The 13,801-nt window shown below is 31.4% G+C and overlaps 1 long non-coding RNA gene across 1 annotated transcript in view; it reads left to right on the forward strand.

Annotated features, from left to right (window-relative positions):
• Positions 1–2,775: 2,775 nt before the first annotated feature.
• Positions 2,776–13,801, forward strand: part of LOC127718480 (uncharacterized) — a 32,841-nt gene continuing 21,815 nt past the window's right edge. Inside the window, exons 1-2 of the long non-coding RNA XR_007989859.1 lie at positions 2,776–3,054; positions 10,383–10,589. This is a non-coding gene — a long non-coding RNA (uncharacterized LOC127718480). The remainder of the gene's footprint in view (positions 3,055–10,382; positions 10,590–13,801) is intronic.

The raw sequence follows: 13,801 nt of genomic DNA on the forward strand, positions 1-13,801 counted from the left end.
TGTTAGGAATTTACCTATTTTATTATGTAGCAAGAAAACGGGTCCCGTGACCCCATTTTTTCTTTTTCTTATCTGAAAGCATAAAAATAGAGCTATCTTCTCATATTTTATCTCAAAATTCTATGGTGTAGTTTTCGTTTTATAGCAGAAAATTGGGTTTTCCATGCATAATCTATACAAAATCTGTCAATTTTGTACAACCTGTAGTGAAAATAAGCCCCGTGACCCATTCTTTTTATTATTTTTTTTAAAAAAGCTTGATATTAACTACATTTTGGCAAATTATTAAAAAATTCTATGGATTATAATTTAGACACCCCATCTACCTTAAGAACTACTGAAGTGAATAAAAATACGACATTCAAAGTATGTGTATAAAGAACCCTCACTTGACTTATTTAATGGAGAGAGATAGATAAGTTTATTTTTGAAAGTGAAAATTTAAATGTATCCGGAAATTCTTTAGAATAGAGAACATTTTGACGGAAGATCAGGTAAGTCATTCATACAATAACATACTAACATGCTGTCGATTGGCTTAACTATAGGATTTGAAAAATCTAAACACACTCCTACAGTGACACATACACATTGAAAAAGGGTAATGACAAAGTAACGTCTTATTAATCAATGAATCAATGAATGTGAAATATGCCTTTTCTGTATACGTTATGAAACTAAATCAATCAATCTAACATCATTCAGTCAGGCAAACAAACCATCCAAGTATTCAATATCAAATTGAATATAATTTCTTCAAATTTGACAGTATACAAAATTTAGATCACTCAAATAAACTACCAATGATTCAAATTAATAAATATATATGAACAACCTGGTGTTTTACACGTATATATATATATATATATAAACAGAACAACTTAGCAGTTATTTTGTTCAAAAAAGTGGAAAGACCTTCAATCATGGAAAGCAATGTTAAAAAAATCAATTGGTGTGTCAGGTAAATTAAAGATGATATCTCATTTAAATGTCCAATCTCTCGACTTTCAATAGTCAAATGCAAATATTTATTACATGTCTACTCAACACACACACACACACATATAAGATAAGGGAATACACGTTTTTCATTATGAAATCGTTCCCGTAATAGAACATTTCTAAAATTAGATAAAATGGAAGAAAATATTGTAAATGATTAATTTTCAAAGGTAGATATATGTCTTGACCTATAATGGTTTACTTTTACAAATTGTGACTTGGATGGAGAATTGTCCCATTGGCACTCATACCACATCTTCTTATATCTGTATAGTTCGAAATAATAAATGTCATCGGTCATGCATCTTTCGAAATTATATTAATTTAGATATTTATTTTTTTGGTTGATTTAATATATATATTCAAACATCTTTAAGGGTCGTTTAACATTAGTTCATAAGTCAATCATCGATTCTTATATCATATATTCAATGCATATGAACAGTATATACATGATATAATGGATAACCCTTTTATATAAGAATTGGTGGTAAATTTCATCAGCATTAATACATGTAATATGTTTTAACATAACAAACGGGAGGCAATCACGCTAGGTTTAGTGTCCATTTTAATCGGTCCGCTTTTTTTAGTGTGGACCGGGGTTCATCGAGTGAAATGAGGAGTTAATGGCCTATTTACACAAAATCCATTTAGATTTGGACGTGAACTGTTTATTATAAATATTTTTAGATACATGGTTTTAGTATGTGTTATTGGCTTTTAATAGCGTTCATTTCAAATGTAAACATAATATTTTCTAGCTACGCCAATGGAAATGGAATGTTTTAGCTAAAATACAGACCTTTCTTCGCAGTATATTATTTTTTTTAAGTTCTAATTATGTAAGCATTTCCTGAATACATCCCCTTATCCATATCATCCAGATCTTAATTAGATTTCTCACAAAATTATGTAAGCTTATTAAAAAAAGAGTTTTACAATATCTTTAATATCTTCAATCAAATCAATCAAATCTGATTTTTCGAAAGAGGTACAACACTAAAGAGGTATTAATACTAATATTTCGAAAAGAACTGACAACGCCATGGTATAAAAATGCAAAACGACAAAAGACAAGCAACAATTCAAGACACACAATAAAAAAACATACTACTGCACCGGACTACTAAACACATCAGATGCTCAGATGAAATAAGCAGATCCTGCTCCACCTGTTGCACCTGTCATGTCGAGTGTGTAAAATAAATCCGTTAATAAATTATTTGCAATCAGAATAATCTATTGTCACTTATACTCACATATCTGATGACCATGTTTAACAGCTAGAATAATTTATAAGTATTTTTCTTTATCCCACTGTTCATTCAATGTTGAAGTCGACTTTGAATAAGCATTATTCGTCTTGCTTCTTTTATAGTAAATTGTATATTAGTTTTCTCAGCTGAAGCGATCAACAACATGTTTACTCTGTTTTCCTTACTCTTGTTGTTTATTAGATTTAGTGATGTATGTCGCAATGACCATTTCATTTATAACCTAGAAATAAAAACTGCCAATCGTGTTATAGATGAATCAATACCAGACATGAAATATACGTTTGGTTCTTAACAAGATTCAAAACAATTAGTCATAAGTTTTAATTATCAGTTTAGATATCGACTTAGTTATTCAATTAATGAATTACTCAATTTAAGGATAATCTGGTTCAGATCGAATTCCAAATGAACCATAATTGTATTAACTGGTATATACAATTATTTTTTTTGTAGGTGAAGCATAGCAATGGAAGAATTCCAATATATCATGGTAGCATCTCTGAATTTTGAAACTACTAAATGCCGGTATACCTTTTCGACGATATCTGAATTTATGGAAGATCCATTAAAAATGCACATCATCGTTGTTTGGAATACAGGTTCTAGAAATTTTATGTCAAAAAGTAATTCCATATGTCTGCTTCTTGATATAAACAAAGACTTCGTAGCTTTTGGTTATGATGCTGAATCTCGGTATAACGACGTTCTTTTGGATGGTTTAAAAGATGATTATTACTTTTTCTGTGGTTTAACGTTACTTCACAGCAACAAGGTACTTATTTCAATAGTGATTACTTTGGTTGATTCACCTTTTACACTCATTATATTTACTGATACTCTGCTTTATGAAACGGGTGGCTATCTTATGATGGGTATGTCTTTTTAATACAGTGTTTTTTAGGCGATATATTTGTTTAAATATGTATCATATTTTAGATACTGAAAAACAAATTTTACAAAAAATTGTCATATGGAAACTGAGTGACAAGAGCATGTTAAAATTCTATCTAATTGTCGTGAATTTTAGCATTAATTTGTAATTCAGTTTCTATATAATAACACTTTTTCTTTATATCTAAAATTTCAGTATCTCAACAAACGTACATTGCAATAAGAATTAACATAAGTAATTGACATAACTACGTGGAAGTACATGGAAATATTGTGGTTGTCAAATTATTGGGAAAATAAATTTGTATGTGCATCTTGAACTAAAGTCTCCAATTGGGCTCGATTTCATGTTATAACTACAATTGATTTGGTCTGAATCTTTCAAAATGTTTTATAATAGAAAAACAAAGGATATGGGGTATTCATCCATGACACAAAATCAGTACATGCACAGAAATTAAACACACAAAAAGCAAAAGAGTAGCGCTTTTATTGCTGTTCTTCATCTCAAAGTCACAGTGAGGCCTTCAACACGGAGCAAAACAACTCTTACTTCACTCCAAGTTTAAGACGGCCCTAGAACTGGAATTCAGTGTAAAAATAATATGGATAGACTTAGTAAGATTTAACATTTGTGTAACCTTTCGACAGGTCTGCTCCAAACTCGACATTTGGAGAGGTCTGCCTTTGACGGGTGGCGATAATAGGTCAGCACATGACAAGAACTTAGAACAGGTTTGCTTTTGACCTGATCATTGATTATATAAACGTTAATGAAATTGTTCTATTTTCCAGAACAATAAAATTCAATACTCTTAAGTGGTTGTAAATATACAAGGCGCTGGCTATGAGTACTCACAAAAAGAAACAAAAAGAATGAATTATTGTTTCTTCCAAGACTAATTGTCGAATATTTCCGTACATGGACCGACTTCATTCCGAGATTGCAAGTAACAATAATATCGTTTTTTTTTGTTTCATACATGTTGAACTCTAAATTGTTGCAGAAAAAAATAAACAGTAAAAATGTGGGCACTCTGAATTTAGCCGACCAAAAATTCAAGTAACTGTACACAAACATTTTCTTTCATTTATCATGTTTCTATCATGTATTAATTGACAGCTAGTTCAAAACCAATAACAATTAATAAAAAAACATGAATCTCAGACTAGATTATCAATCAGTACACATCCAACATCCAATGGATTTAGTGTAAATACGTCATAAACAGTCAGAGAAAAACATGACCTTGTGCAATGCCAAGATACTGGTATCGAAAGATTATAGAGCCATGAATGTGCATATGTATATAACAATAATATTTAGTTTGCTTTTAATATACTGATGACAGAATCAATATTAATTCCAATAAAAATAATATTCAAAGATCTAATTAAAGTGTTGAACTGGTAACCTTTTATAATAAGTTTATTTAAAGGACCGATAAGTTTACCAGGATCGTATCTTAATTTTCGGGCACGGTGAACAGCATCTCCGTAAAAATCAGGATGTGCTATCCCGTTCTAAATAAGTTTTCTACAGGTACAACCAACCTTCAAAGCCAAATCTTTATATCTATGGAAGAATTTAGTAAAGGTTTTACGAGTTGTGATGTATAAACACCGTAAGATGGTGCCAAAGGAAAATCACCATCCAAAAAAGAAAATTAACAATAGGAACGAAAAATCGTCCCTTTTGTCGTAAATCTTAGTGTGGAGTTTCTTGTGTAAAACTGAAATATATAGATCTGGGAAAGGACAGTTATTACCGTTTATATTTGATTTATTTAAAGTAAGTTCCTTTTGATAAATGTCGGCATCATATTTAGAAATTTCAATGGGGACTAAATGTGCAACACTTATTGCGAACCTGTTTCTATATTGTAACGAGTTACAATTTATGACTAAAATCAATAGACCCATCGAAACAACATCTGATACAAAAATTTAATAACACTTTTAAATATTTGGATGCTACATTGACTCTCAATAATGACGACTTCAGTATGTGAACTAAAGAGATTTTTCCGGCGGAACTGACTTTAAATAAAGCTTATACTAACAATGATCACTGCCCTTTCCTGGATCTTGATATCCATATCTTTAACGGGAAGCTTTATACCTAAATTTATGATAAAAGAGATGATTTTTCATTTCCTATTGTTAATTATATATTTTTAAATGGTGACGTTCCCTTGTCACCATCTTATGGTGTTTATATAACTCAACTTGTTCGATTCGTGCGTGTATGTAACAACGTATTTGATTTTAACGAAAGAAATGTCTGTATTACTGAAAAATTATAACACCAGGGTTTTCGATACAACAAACTAGTCAAGACATTAAGTAAATTTTAACATCGGTACAAGGACATCATTCGTAAATATAAATCAACATACAGACATTTTATACGTTCAGGTATTTCACATCAAATCTTTTATTGTAATATTCTTTACAAAGCACAACATTGTCGGCATTCACATTGAAAGCTATAAACAGACTTATTCAGAAGGGATGTAGTTACGATACTGTTGTCAGGTCATTAAATAATACAAAATTTAGTGACTATGTTGAACGAATCTATCCCATCGAACTAGAGATAAAGGATACTACAGATACAGTTAAGTCTGCCTCATATCTTGACTCACATCTAGAAATTGACAATGAGGGTCGGTTGAAAACAAAACTTTACGACAAAGAGATAATTTCAGCTTCCCAATTGTGAACTTTCCAGTTCTATGTAGCAACATTCCAGCAGCGCCTGCATACGGAGTATATATATTCCAATTGAAACGATATTCCAGGGCTTGCATTTCCTATCATGATTTCCTTGATAGAGAATTGCTGCTCACAAGGAAGCTATTAAACCAAGAGTTCCAAATGGTGAAGTTGAAATCATCCCTTCGTAAATTTTACGGACGCCATCACGAGTTGGTTGACAGTTATGAAATAATCGTTTCACAGATGATATCGGATATGTTCCTTATGTCCTAACTACAATACCCTTCCCTTTTCACGACTGTGACCTACCGAATTAGACTATTTACCGGCTTTGTAATAACATAAGCAACACGACGGGTGCCACATGTGGAGCAGGATCTGCTGACCTTTCCGGAGCACCTGAGATCACCCCCAGTTTTTTGTAGGGTTCGTGTTGCTTAGACTTTAGTTTTCTATGTTGTGTCATCTGTACTATTATTTGTCTGTTTGTCTTTTTATTTTTGGCTATGGCGTTGTCAGTTTGTTTTCGATCTATGAGTTTGAATGTCTCTCTGGTATCTTTCGTTCCTCGACTCATCCGATAAGTTTTGTTGATTTTATCAATTTAATGCAATTTAGACGGGTCTTTACTGAGTTTGGTCATAAACTGGGATTCATAACAGAACAAGAACAAGTCTTTTATTAATATAAGGGGCGCAATTATTGCTCATAGGAATACCTACAACATGTCGATAAAATTTGCTGCTGAAACGTACATAAATATTATCAAGGAGAAAGTTAATAGCTTCAATCATCTCATAACACCTCCAGTAAGTATATCTAACATTTTTACCTTTCTCATTAGAGAAGAAGGCTTTAAATGAGTTGCAGCAAATATATTTGGATTCAGATTTACCAAAAAACTATTCAATTAAATAGGACAACTTTTGTTTGATAAGATTGTGTGGAAGTGTAGTGTAAAGAGTTGTAAAGTCAAATATATCAACGGAATCAAAAGGACCATCAAAAGCACGTTATTTATCTAAAACATCCAAAGAAATATTTTACATTCCAAAAATAGTTAATACTACTTTGTCTATATATTTTATTACAAAAGTTAATGATAAGTTCTTTGATAGTAGTTAAAGAACTAGTTAAAAGCACCGAAAGATTAGTTGTAGAACACTTACTAGAGGTCGAAAAGAAACAATATGTTACTGGTTTTTTGTTTAGTTTAGGTTACCAATACAAAGTAGGGAGTTAGAAACGAAAATTGTAAGAAAAATATGTTTATTTTAGTAGTTAGTTGGCGAATAAAAATTGAAAGTGGCGAAAAATATATTGATTTGGCGAAAGAGGTGGCGAAAAAGAAAATTGACCCAGGGGAAACCCTGTTAGGGACCTTCAAATGTTCAGAGGAGGTCTTAAGCTGTGATGTGGTTATGATATGTTTGTTTACTATAAAAAAAAAAGTCTATATAACTCTCTGTGGAGCGCACGGACTTGAATGTATATGACTTTAAAATTTCATTCCTAAGATCGTTCGTGTAGTATTTACAGCATACCACCACCACATAATGGGCTGCTCTGTCGGCCGGTACAAACACAAACCGCTTTGAAATTTCTTGAAATTTATTTCTTATTCTAGAAATAAGCGTATTATGTACTCTTTTATTTATTTCTGAAATATTTTTAAAATGTGATATTCGAATATCCACAACATTCATACATTTATCTAAATAAGAATCAAAAGATTTTTTATCAGATTTTTTCCGTTTCACCATTTTTTACAATACGATGAAAGAGCGTCTTTTGTGACCTGATGACACTGTTTCTAATCTAGTTTAGATGGAGGACGATATGTTTGTCCTTTTGTTAACCTCTCTGTCTAGAACGATATTGAGGTCCCCCGTAATGACATTGCCATAGGGATCATATCTAAAATTCGACGATTCACAGTTTCTAGTTAGAATAGTATTATTTTCTACATTGACGTCTGATGTTACTTACCTATAATTGAAAATTAAACTTCTACTGGGTTTTTGTATGTGTACGAAATAATAGGTGGTTTTGTAATTGGGAGGTATAAAGTTTTGAATGGTAGAGTCATTAAATATACTGGATAAGTTGATAAGTGAGAGGTTTAGCGCTAAAAAACCAGGTTCAACACACCATTTTCTACATAAGAAAATGCCTGTACCAAGTCAGGAATATGACAGTTGTTATCCATTCGTTTGATGTGTTTGTGCTTTTGATTTTGCCATTTGATAAGGTACTTTCCTTTTTGAATTTTCCTCGGAGTTCAGTATTTTAGGGATTTTACTTTTTGATAAAATCAATACCTCTGTTAATATATTAAATTTTCAGAAAGTGCCGTTTATGATCTTCAGACATGTTTTATGCTCATCTAGACTAAATCGCTTTAAATGTTTGTCATCTAACTTGAGGTTTTTGAGAACTGTTGTGTAGAAAACCAGGTACAAGAAAGAACACAGAAAAATATCTATAATCAAATTTCAACACGATCTTGTATTTTTCACGGTTGTAACAGCAGCCACTTTTAAATTTCAAACTATTATTGCAGATATTTTTAGGACAGGTCACATTTTCCGAAGATTCAATCCAGTTTGGAACATTTTGTTTTTCAATTGTTCATCTTAATGGACAACAACATTGCGTTTAAAAAGTTAATGTAAACTCAAGCTTTGGGAGGAAATGTATTGTTTTCATTTTTAAGTTTCCCGTTGGATTTGTGACCATTTTCAAACTTCAATTACAGTTTGCACATTAACACATGAGTCCAATTTAATAGGGTTTGGTCTAATTACTACTAGGGAAATTCATAGGACAATATATATAAGAAGATGTGGTATGAGTGCCAATGAGACAACTATCCATCCAAGTCATGATTTTTAAAAAGTAAACAACTATAGGTCAAAGTACGGCCTTCAACACGGAGCCTTGGCTCACACCGAACAGCAAGTAGTGCAAATAATATCTTAGTAGTAATAACAACAATAATTAAATGACATATCGTCACGTCGTTCTTACACTACTTTTTCATTTTCTAATCAATCAATCAATAAATCAGTTAATGGCCATTTAATTGTGATTGTATTCCATCTACTTTCTAACTTTTTTTATGAACATTGCCTACATTTGCATATGCATTTTTTTTGAAGACCTTTGTAAGTCCTCGATGATCATATTTACACGGAATAACACATGGAGTTTTACCCTTATTTTTACAAACGTTTTACGTGGTAACATGTAAAAAACAACAACCAAAATGTTAAAAGGAATTTCCAAAGTACAACTTAAACTATTCTTTTGAATTGTTTCCTGGTGACTCATAAAATGTTCTTTTTATCGCCGATTTAAGTGTCAACTGGTTTTGAGTATTGTAAATTATTTATAAAACACAAAATGTAATACACATGTAAAATTGGTTTCTGGTCGTTAGTCATAAAAACCAATCATCACAGCGGACACTTTCACAAAGAGATAGACCCGAAGCCGCATCCTCTCTGTCCCCTTCAGCTCTCATTTAATAATAGTATTTGTCATTCGCACATTTTCTATTACTATGAGTTTTTCGTTTTTAAATAACGAGTTATTAGTAACCTCTGATGATATATGAAAATATGACTATTCAAACGTCTTTATATATTATCTTATCTTAATTATCAAGTAGATGTTATCATTTCCTCTTCACCCAATTTTCAATTCAAGTAAGCATAGACTTATTATTCAGATCGCTATGTTACAAACTTATACAACCTTGTCTACCTTTAATTTTACTTTTTTAATTTTAAGATAATAAAAAAACGAAAAATACTTCCGCCTTTTATTTTTCTTTTAAGATATAAAATACTTTTAATTTTTGATTTTTGTATTTTATTTCCGCAAAAAGAAAACTAAAATTGAGGAAGACAAAAATCGGACCGAGATATATGTATAGTGTATTTATAAGTTGTGATGGAACGTATTGTGTATTTAATTTTTTTATGTTATTTGGTAAATGGTAGATCACCCTATTTGAAACCTGTTTCAATAGCCATCACAAATGCAGAGACTTAAGCCATTGTAAACTTACATTGGGATCTTCCTAAAATTTTTTATTGTTTGTAGTAGTTTGTCCAGACGACTGTATTAAATCTGGATCGACGTATTTAAATCGCATGCTAAATCTAAAACGAGTTAAGATCTGTAATCACGTATGTGATTTGAAGAGAGTGGCGATCTTTAATCCTAACTGATTCTGTATTTCGTGTGTATCTTGACAATCTTTAATTATTTCAAGAATTACGTAAATGTCTAGTTATGGTATATAACGTGATCGTGCTCACGTATTATGTGAACACCTTTGACGAGTTGTGATCTTTCATTAGCTCATTAACTGGATTTGGATTTCATATAGACTATTAGCAGTACATACTTACAAATTCAAAAGCAGAAACTCATATTGGAACCAATAACATTCTTATTTTCTACATTTTAACATTTTAGAATGTCACTGGCGACATGATTATTGAAGATGTGACTGGAAAAATTCTACCTGCTTTTGACGTATTAAAATATGCTGTTAAATACTTAGTGAGTCATCTGATGGATATTTTGGAAAATGTCGGGCATAATGAAGTGAAATGGGTTCTGACTGTACCATCATCCTGGACAAAGACTGGCGAAGATATTATGAAATTAAGTGCAGAGTGGGTGAGTTGATAAAATAAGCTGTGAACTCCGAGTAGAACATGTGACCAATTACAGTGATATGTCTTCCTTTCGGCTCTGATCGTCTGACCTAGCACGATTAAATGGTCATTTGTATACAATCATGTAATTAGCAGTGTACCGTCAAATGTATGAAGGCTGAATTTGTCGTTGTATGTTACGCATTCATCAATATAATACTGTACATAAAATATAGTTCTAGGGTAAACATCTATGTAACAGAAAGTTTGGCATTGTAGAAAACAAATATAACTGATCTTCATGCAAATGATATTTTAAGGGAATGATATTTATACTTGATTCCATAGAAATAAAAAAAAATCCTATGATAAGTCAATCAGAGGTATATCTTAAAACCATTTAAAACAGTATAATTAAAAACCAATTGTTCAGAGAACAATTGAAGGTCTTTCCACATCAATTTTCAAAGTTATTGAAAAATAGCTAGTTCCGGTTTACTCAAAGTTAAAATTGGTATCCAATCATAAGTTTCTTCAAACTGATGCGATAAATGAATGGTTTCTATATACTTTTGAGTGAAATAAGGGAGATAATGTGCTACTTCCGGTGAAGTAAACGTCACTTCCAGTCTCATATGATACCTTCTTTTACACTGATTCCAAAAATACATAGTTTCTATATACTTTTGTATGTAAAACAGGAGATAATTGGCCACTTCCGGTTTATCGAAAGTCACTTCTGGTCTAGTGATAAGTTTATGTATTTATATTACAAAATATATTGATTCTGAGTACTTTTCCATGAAAAAAGTGCAAAAAAGGCTACTTCCGATTTTCTCAAGGTCACTTCCGGTTGACATCTTTCAAGGTCATATGTCACCAAACCTTTTGTAAAATGTCATATATATGTCTTTATAATGAACCAAGTTGAAGTAATAATCAATTAACCTTATTATTAGACATTTCAGGGGCAGTCACTCCTATAAGATGCCATTAGATTGTTTCAACCCAAATGTAACATATCTTCATTACAATAATTTTTTCATATATATCTTTAAAAGTGTTGGAGAAAATGCAAAAACAAGGAAAAGTCAAAATTAAGAACTTGACCTTGACCTTTGACCTTGACTTTATTTTCTAAGTTAGGAACTACGGATCTCAAATAAAAAGATTCCAGGGTTATACGGTTAAAGGTTTATGAGTTAAAAAACATACCGACAAATTTATTTGGTAAAGGTAGATAACTCCTTTAAAATTTCATCGAATCGCTTCGATCCAAATTAGCCAAAAATTTCTAAGGATGTAACGAACAATTTAGAAAAAGAATTTTGTCAATATCTTTTTTTGTTACGAAGGAGATGCACACACTTGATAAACAGTGAATAGGGAGATAACTCTTACAAAGATAATTGTTCGGCTTAGCAGGGTGAAATTTAAAGTGCATACACTGAACGATACAATGTAAGAAATATCTAAGCGACATATTGCGAAACAAATATTTATCGCAAGAAAAAAGTTTGGCGGAAGAAAAAAAAAAATTAAAAACCAATTGTTCAAAGAACAATTGAAGGTCTTTCCACATCAATTTTCTAAATAATTGATGAGAAGCTAATTCTGGTTTACTCAAAGCTACTATTGGCGTGCAATCATAGGTTTCTTCATACTGATTCAATAAACCTATGTTTTCTATAGACTTTTGCCTGAAATAAGGGGGATAATTGTCAGTTTCCGGTTAAGAAAATGTCACTTCCGGTCTCATATGATAGCTTTATTTACACTGATTCCAAAAATATATGGTTTATATATACTTTTGCCTGTAAAAAGGGAGATAATTGACTACTTCCGGTTTAGAAAATGTCACTTTTGGTCTCATATGATAGCTTTATTTACACTGATTCCAAAAATATAGGTTTATATATACTTATGCCTGTAATAAGGGAGATAATATGCTACTTTCGGTTTATAAAATATCACTTCCGGTCTCAAATGATAGATTAATGTATGACCATTCAAAAAATATATGGTTTCTAGGTACTTTTCCATGAAATAATTGCAAAAAATACTACTTCCGGTTCACTCAAGGTTACTCTCGGTTTAATTTTTTTCAAGGTCATATGTCAACCAACAGTTGGCAAAAGACCCTATGGCTTTATCATGTACCAAGTTGGAGTAATAATCAATTAACATTATATTGAATCATTTCAGGGACAATAACTCCTATAAGATATCATTGGATTGTTTCAGACCAAATGTATCATATCTTAATCACAATTAAGCAAACATTTTGCACTAGTTCTTTAATTTATAATTTTAAAAGTGACAGAGATCAAATAACAAGGAAAAGTCAAAACTTGGAATATGACCTTGACCTTTGACCTTGGCCTCAATTTCATTTAAATGAACCAAGGAACTCAAATCAATATACCTTAGGTCTCTATGACTTACCATTCATGCTATACATTTATATATCCCTTATGTCAAATACAAAAGGGGAAATAACTCTCATATGGAGTTTACGAATCGCTTCGGTCAAAATTGGACAAAACATCCTGATGATATAACGAGCAATTTGGTAAAATAAATTTGTCGCTTTCTTTTATGGTTACGGAAGAGATGCACACACAAGGAAAACAGTGTTCGAGGAGATAACTCCTACAAAGAAAAGTATTCTGTTAAGCAGGGTCAATTTCAAAGGCGCATAAACTGTTCGATATCATATACGAAACATCTAAGCGACATCTTGCGAAACAAAAGTTTATCGCAAGAACAAAATTTGGCGGAAGAAAAAAAAAAATTAAAAACCAATTGTTCAAAGAACAATTGAAGGTCTTTCCACATCAATTTTCTAAATAATTGATGAGAAGCTAATTCTGGTTTACTCAAAGCTACTATTGGCGTGCAATCATAGGTTTCTTCATACTGATTCAATAAACCTATGTTTTCTATAGACTTTTGCCTGAAATAAGGGGGATAATTGTCAGTTTCCGGTTAAGAAAATGTCACTTCCGGTCTCATATGATAGCTTTATTTACACTGATTCCAAAAATATATGGTTTATATATACTTTTGCCTGTAAAAAGGGAGATAATTGACTACTTCCGGTTTAGAAAATGTCACTTTCGGTCTCATATGATAGCTTTATTTACACTGATTCCAAAAATATAGGTTTATATATACTTATGCCTGTAATAAGGGAGATAATATGCTACTTTCGGTTTATAAAATATCACTTCC

The sequence above is a fragment of the Mytilus californianus genome, unplaced genomic scaffold (genome assembly GCF_021869535.1).
Source record: "Mytilus californianus isolate M0D057914Y unplaced genomic scaffold, xbMytCali1.0.p SCAF_10, whole genome shotgun sequence".
In the NCBI taxonomy this organism is placed as follows: Eukaryota; Metazoa; Mollusca; class Bivalvia; order Mytilida; family Mytilidae; genus Mytilus; species Mytilus californianus.